Raw genomic sequence first — 7220 nt, forward strand, 5'->3', positions numbered from 1 at the left:
TACAAAATTAGGTAGTTTATGAATTTAAACTCATCTGATAGATGACAGTGATCGTTTACACCCCAGTCCGAGTCGGTTAATATTTTAGTACAAATATAACAGTGGGTCGCCTTCTTACTGGCTTCCAATTCATCCCGAGTTAGATTCATTGGAATGTTTTCCTCAAGGGCTTCCTTATTATCTCTGCTTCTACCATTAAACTATCTAGAAATATTTCGCCGGCGTCTAACCCGCGATATGTAACGGGTGGCTTGGAATCCCCTAGATAAAATTATTAGAATTCAAAAGAAACAGCGATAAGACCTTAGAAACGTACCATCCGGTCCAATCACTACGTTGCTAAAACCACTGGCAACGTGTTCCGAAAGCTTCGTGGTGGAGAAGAGAATTTCGTTGTTCGCGCAAGTTTGATAGCGATTTAAAATGCTTTCAAAATCAGCGTAAATAACGAAGGGACACTATAGGAAATAAATTAAACATTTAACAATTTTTATGTGAAATTGTACTAACTCACCTTTTGCATCCATTCAAATTTATCAAAAGATAGAACGGGGTTTTTGTGTGGCATTTTAATTCGTTGAGGTTTATGTATAGAGCAATGTTTAACGTGCTCTGAATGATTATTTTTACCTCTCCGTGTGACGTAGTCCAGGAGAGGTTCTGTAACGGCCGTGTCTGTGTGTGTGTGGGTGTGTGGGTGTGGGTGTGTGGGGGTCTGTGTGTGTGTGTGTTTGTGTGTCTGTCTGTTGTTATTGACTTGCACCCCAGGGGAGCGCGTTCGCAGTTTCCGAATCGAAGCAAATGTGTTCGCTATTTCCGGACCGCATTCACAGTTTCCGGAAAATTCAAAACTTGAGGCTATCCACAATTCAACTGGCCACTATTACTTCATCTGACTAGTCAATTGTCCATTCCACATGAACACCAATCTGTATTCATTGGCTTCTTACATCACCATCTTCTGGGCGTTGTTTTTGTCTATCCCACATAGACACCAGTCTGTACTTACTAACTTCTAACACCACCATCTTCTGGTCATTGTCCATCCCACATGGACACCAGTCTGTACACACTGGCTTCTAACACCACCATCTTCTGGTCTTTGATTTTGTCCATCCCACATGGACACCAGTCTGTACTTACTGGCTTCTAACACCACCATCTTCTGGTCTTTGTTTTTGTCCATCCCGCATGGACACCAGTCTGTACACCTGGCTTCTACACCACCATCCTTTGGTTTTTGTTTTCGTCCATCCCACATGGACACCAGTCTGCACACCTGGCTTCTACTCCGACATCATCCTTAAGGTTCAGACATACGCGGCGATCAGCTAGGGTTACGAGAAACGTCTAGCCTCCCTAAGGTGGGGTGTCCACCAAAGGTTTTCGCAATTGCGGTTGTTCTTGCTTTTAACTGTAGTTCAACACCCTTATATACTACCTATTTTAGTAAGGCGAAGCAACCGGCGTATGCTTCATTTCAAACGCCAATATTAGTCAAGTCTCTGAAGAATGTTTAATCGTTCTTTTTTAAAACGATGTAACGTTCAATAAGGCGAATAACTAACGAAGAAAATGTTAAATATTAATTATTTTTATTTTAATATTTAAGATAATCTTGTTTCTCAATTCAAAATTAATACGGAAAGAGTTAAAAAGCAGCCTATGTTTTTGTCTGTGTGTGTCCGTCCGTTGTTACAGTAGTGCGCTGCGTTAGAAGTTCGTTTTGTTTTGATGTGTAAAGAAATCCTACAGAACCATAATATTCCCTTTATCCTTAATATAAAGTGAATGTGCAGGGTTGGCACGCTGGTATCCAGTCCGGTTTTATCCACCTGGATTAAACCGGTTTAAACCACGATGAAAAATCCAGTGGATTTTTCAAAAAAATATAATAATAGAGTACAGCGCAGGCAGCATAAAGTGAGATGGAAGGAAACGTTTGACCCACATGTCTTTACCTCTTTATTTCATCGAAATGGTCGATTCCCATACATTGTGGGCTAGTTTGACGCGCCCTCCTCCCGCTGCCCCACCCGAAACTCGTGAGACTGAGTTCAATTTTTCGCAACGCTAAATTGTTGGGTCGGACCGCTCGTTTAGAAAAATCTTTATCAGACCCTGCCCTATTGAAGATCACAAAAAAGCCTACCCGGGCCCGACCCTGCCCTATTGAAGATCACAAAAAAGCGTACCCGGGCCCGACCTTGCCCTATTGAAGATAATAAACATGTCTACCCAGGTAGACTGTATGATAACCCTACCCGACCCGACCAGTAAAACATTTTATGTAATTTTCTCACCCAACCCGACCTAGGATTTTCCGACCCGATATGGGTCGGGTTGGACTGAAAAATCCCGATTAAATCAGGGTCCCTACTCATCTCTAAGGGAAATGTCTATAGTTTTATCAACTTTTATGTACAATAAAAATGATTCGGCCTAGCAGAAGACATCTAGCGCACTAAATGTAAACAAGTTGAAAAAACCAAAATATTACCTCTCCGAGTCAAGACGACTACTTACAAACTTATTTACCCAGATATGGAAATGTTTCTTAAGTTAAAATTTATGAAATATTAAAGCAGTATACAAAGCATAGCAAATATACTGTAAATCAGACGACATTTTACATCCAATAATGATATACTTGTACACATTAAAATCATCCGATGGGGGAAAAACGGGAAATGAAGACATAAAACTTTGGAGGGATATTACCTTTACGTGTTTGTAAAGGCCCAATTTTCTACTCCTCAACTGTATGCCCTCTATGTTCAAAGCCATACTCACAACAGGGTTGCCATGTAAACACTATCCTCTCGTTTCACCTCAACGATTTTCTTAGTTTTGTCAACATGACTGTTAACGTTACATAACACCAAAGCTTATTTGTGGCTACACACACTGATAGTAAATGCGCATCATAAAAAGCATGAAAACACGAAGCTATAATCCGATTACGATCAGACCTTTCACTGGTCTGGGCTGCGTTCAGCAGAGCTCACCAAAAAAGACAGCGGATTTTGGAAATGTTTACCGGTGAGCTCTGTCGTCATAGCTTTTCTCCGGTCATCCGCGTTTTATAAATGACGCTAGCGCAATAAAGCGTGCAAGGTACCAAGGCTTAACAAAAATTGTATGATAACATATTTATAGAGATAGATAACAACTTTTATAATTAAAATTAGAAACTGCTATAGTTCCATCAGAATCATCAAGCTATTTGTATTAATTCCTCCATGGTTTTTTCGCCAAGCTGAGAACTACGCGTTTTACGTCACGTTATCCAAAAAGCCGACTATTTTCTTTGAAGACCGCGCTAGCACAGCGCTGAGCACCATGACGTCAAAATTCATAAACAAAATCCCGTTATGTAGGACACTGTTCACAGCGCTGGGCTCTGCTGAACGCGGCCCAGATTTCCACCATGATTATAAAATTTAAGCCTAATTATTTAAAAGTGTATTTAACTTTCGGCTCACTCTGAACCGTTAATGTCTCTGCATTACAGAAACGAAAGCCAAGCGTTTACGTTTTGGTTCACTAGGCCTATTGACGAATAAAAGTTCATTTGACCAACATAGTAGCGTTGTGCTTGTTTTCACTTTAGAAAGGATTATGCTATAAACAGATCTAGTATAACTTAAGTAATATATAAACATCCATTTTAAATAATAATATTTAAAAAAATCTTTGGAATATCAAAATGAAAAAGAGCTTTAAAGCTACAAAAGTACTAAATGCATCATAATTACGAAAAATATTTCCACATATTCACAGTGTTGGCAAAAATCCGGATTTATCTTGAAAAAGCCACTGGTATGGTTTTTTGCTGGTTTAATCCGGATTTTATTGGATTTATCTGGCTTTTTTACCTCTCCGTGTGACGTAGTCCAGGAGAGGTTCTGTAACGGCCGTGTCTGTCTGTGTGTCTGTGTGTCTGTCTGTCTGTGTGTGTGTCTGTCTGTCTGTGTGTGTGTCTGTCTGTCCGTTGTTACACCCACGTGACCGCGTTCGCAGTTTGCGTATCGTAGCAAACGTGTTCGCCATTTCCGAACTGCTTTCACAGTCACGGAAATGGCTCCTCTACTTGAGTTCTCACACCACCAATCTTCTGGTCTTTGTCCATACCACACGGACACTAGTCTGTTCTTACTGGCTGCTAATCACCACCATCTTCTGGTCTTCGTCCATTCCACGTGGACACCAGTCTGTACATACTGGCTTCTAATCACCACCATCTTCTGTTCTTTGTCAATCCCACATTGACACCCGTCTGCACTTACACTGCCTTCTAACACCACCATCCACTGGTCTTCCGTCTATTCCACATAGACACCAATCTGTATCATTGGCTTCTACTCCATTATCATCGTTTGGTTTTAGGATATACGCGGCGATCAGCTAGGGTTACGAGAAACGTCTAGCCTCCCTAAGGTAGGATCGCTACCAAAGGTTTTCGCATTTGCGGTTTTTCCTTACTATTATAATGGAAACGAATCGTATATATACCCCAAAATTTGAAGAAAGCGGGAAGAGGGGTACCCTTCACTTTAAACGTCAATATTAGCAAAGTTTGAGAAGATAATAAGTATAACTTTATTTTAAACGATTTAACTATTATTAATGTTAATTATTGAAGATTAAAATAATTAAAAATAATTATATTTATTTAAATATTAAAGATAAACCTCTCGTGCAAAGAGAGAGATTATCATTGCCTCCTATATCTACCAAGGCCCGTGCATGCGATATATTTCCTTCATTGCCTCCTATATCTATCAAGGCCCGTGCATTGTGATATATTTCATTCATTGCATAAACATAAGCGAGATTGTTTTGGGAAAAAAATACTGCTTCCACTAATGCGTTTATACTCCTTGTTACTGTTGTATAGAGTAATCATGATAAAACCTTAAAAAATTACGAGAGGAAAGACCTTTTTTATCCTCATTCAAAAATATTTTTTGGTGCTAAGACTGCTTTAAAAAATCCAAACGGTTAGGCATTGGTAAAAAAGACAAATGATATTTTTCAAATCTTATGAGATAACGCCCACCTAGTTGAAAATTGCCGTTTTTTATCCGCGGGAGCCATTCCTTATGAGAATTTCGATGCTAGTAGGTTGTCAATTAAACTACCGGTATATTATTGTTGTTGGAAATTGGATATTAAGTCAAATTAAGTAGTTGTAAAGAGCCAGCAGGTTTTTGCCACTTCTTTTTGTGAGTATTTGATTTTTATATGTAAAATGGAGGAAGATAATGTTGAGAGTAAGGATGAAATGCGGAAGCGCAAAGCGCGGGAAAGGATGAGGGCAAAAGGTCGACGTTTTCATTGGATACTTAAGGTTATATAATCTTCTCGACACGGAGAGGTAATATTTTGGTTTTCCCGACTTGTTTAAACTACTCTCTAGTGCTTAATTTTAGCACTTCTTTTTACCTCTCCGAGTGACGTATGTCACGGAGAGGTTCTAAAATCGACAGGCATGTCTGTGGGTGTGTGTGTGTGTCTGTGTGTGTGTCTGTTGTTACACCCACGTGACCGCGTTCGCAGTTTCCAAATCGGAGCAAACGTGTTCGCCATTTCCGAACTGCTTTCACAGTCACGGAAATGGCTCCTCTACTTGAGTTCTCACACCACCATCTTCTGGTCTTTGTCCATCCCACACGGACACCAGTCTGTACTTACTGGCTTCTAATCACCACCATCTTTTCATCTTCGTCCATCCCACATGGACACCAGTCTGTACATACTGGCTTCTAATCACCACCATCTTCTGGTCTTTGTCCATCCCACTTGGACACCAGTCTGTACATTCTGGCTTCTAAACACCACTATCTACTGGTCTTCCGTCTATTCCACATAGAAACCAATCTGTCTCATTGGCTTCTACTCCATTATCATCGTTTGGTTTTAGGATATACGCGGCGATCAGCTAGGGTTACGAGAAACGTCTAGCCACCAAAGGTTTTGGCAATTGCGCTTTTTCCTTACTATTATAATGGAAACGAATCGTATATTACCCCAAAAATTTGAAGAAAGCGGGCAATAGGGGTACCCTTCACTTTCAACGTCAATATTAGCAAAGTTTGAGATGATAATAGGTATAACTTTATTTTAAACGATTTAACTATTATTAGTGTTAATTATTGAAGATTAAAATAATTAAAAATAATTATATTTATTTAAATATTAAAGATAATCTTGTTTCTCAACTCAAAATTAATACGGAAAGAGTTAAAAAGCAGTCTATGTTTTTGTCTGTGTGTGTCCACGCGGTTACACTAGTGCGTCGCGTTAGCAGTTAGCCTTGTGTTGATGTGTTAAGAAAGCATACAGAACCTTAATATTCCCTTTTTCCATAATATAAAGTGAATATGTGGAAGTATTTTTCGTAATTATGATGCATTTAGTACTTTTGTAGCTTTAAAGCTCTGTTTCATTTTGATATTCCAAAGATTTTTTTTAAAATTGTTATTTGAAATGGCTGTTTATATATTACTTAAGCTATACTACATCTGTATATAGAATAATCCTTGGTTTAGTGATTTCATGAAGAAAACTAAGACCTAGACTCCGGCGGGTATATAAAGTATCATCCGCAATAGGCTTAGTGAAACAAAGAGTAAATAATTGAGGCCTGAGGTGAAGTAAACTTTGGGCTTTGATTTTCGTGTCTGAAATGAAGAGACATCAACGGTTCAGAGTGAGCCGAAAGTTAAATACACTATAAAATGATCAGGTTAAGATTTTATAATAGAAGAAAATATCATGGTGGCAATTAGAATAGTAAAAAGGCTAATGGTAAACGGGTAGTAGCTACAGACTTTTTATTCTCTTTATGGTGCGCATTGACTATTAGTGCGTCTAGCTACAATTTAACTTCGGTGTTATTTAACGTTAACATTCATGTTGGCAAACTAAGAATATTATTGAGGTGAGACGAGACGATAGTGTTTACACTGCAAACCAGTTGTGAATGTAGCTATCAGAATATACGGTAAACAGCTGAAGCGTAGACTTCATTTCCTGATCTTTTCCCCATTGACTTATTTCCATGTGTCCAAGATTTATCCTTATTGGATGTAAAATGTCGTCTGCTTTACTGTATTATTCGCTATGCTTGGAATACTGCTTCAATATTTCGTAAATTTTTACTTCAAAAAAGAGAAATAATTCCATATCTAGGCAAATAAGTTTGTAATAGTAGA

Source organism: Phalangium opilio, unplaced genomic scaffold (genome assembly GCF_054372755.1).
Source record: "Phalangium opilio isolate 3A_F unplaced genomic scaffold, DU_Popi_V2 ptg000039l_1, whole genome shotgun sequence".
Lineage (NCBI taxonomy): Eukaryota > Metazoa > Arthropoda > Arachnida > Opiliones > Phalangiidae > Phalangium > Phalangium opilio.